We start from the raw sequence: 573 nt of genomic DNA, 5'->3' as shown, positions 1-573 counted from the left end.
CGGGGTGGGGGGCACTTGCCTGCCCCCCCCCCCCCCCCGTGACCAGTCATCGAGGGGGGGGGTCCTCCCCCAGCTGATCCCGTTGACCTGCTGGTGCTTTTGGGAGAGCCCCCACTCCCCAGCTGGTGCTCTCAGGGGGGCACTAGTGCCCTCGCCTGCCCCCCGTGCCTGGGAATGCAGGCTGGCAGGGTGGGCACCCCAGCGCTCTCAGGAGTGCATGTGCACCCCATGCACCCCCTGCACGTCACCACGGGTTGGCGCCCCCTCGCTTTGCGCCCTGCTTGCCCCTCATCTCACCGTCTTGCTACGGCACGGAGAAGGATTGAGTTCTGTCTGCTCGCTCGAGGTGGTTTTTTGGAACGACTGAGTTCTGCTCAATCCATACGATTTGAGACTGATGTGCCTGATTTGAGCTGATATGATTTCGTGATATAAACACGAAATATGTTTATAAAAAGAAAAAAAAAGATGCTCTCCTGAGGTTGTAGCCCTCCTTGTCCAGGATTCTCAGACACGCTTGTGTTTTTCCCTTTCGGGGGGAGGTGGTGACTGCTCGAGCCCCCACGTGCGACT

At 59.5% G+C, this 573-nt stretch overlaps 1 protein-coding gene across 2 annotated transcripts in view; it reads left to right on the top strand.

Annotated features, from left to right (window-relative positions):
• Nucleotides 1-573, top strand: part of LDLRAD4 (low density lipoprotein receptor class A domain containing 4) — a 599,211-nt gene that overhangs the window by 548,168 nt on the left and 50,470 nt on the right. The window lies entirely within an intron of this gene.

Source organism: Gavialis gangeticus, unplaced genomic scaffold (assembly GCF_001723915.1).
Source record: "Gavialis gangeticus isolate Ggan-Ray unplaced genomic scaffold, GavGan_comp1, whole genome shotgun sequence".
Classification (NCBI taxonomy): domain Eukaryota; kingdom Metazoa; phylum Chordata; order Crocodylia; family Gavialidae; genus Gavialis; species Gavialis gangeticus.
Note: the sequence above shows the minus strand (reverse complement) of the source record. Positions and strands in the feature narration are given on the sequence as shown.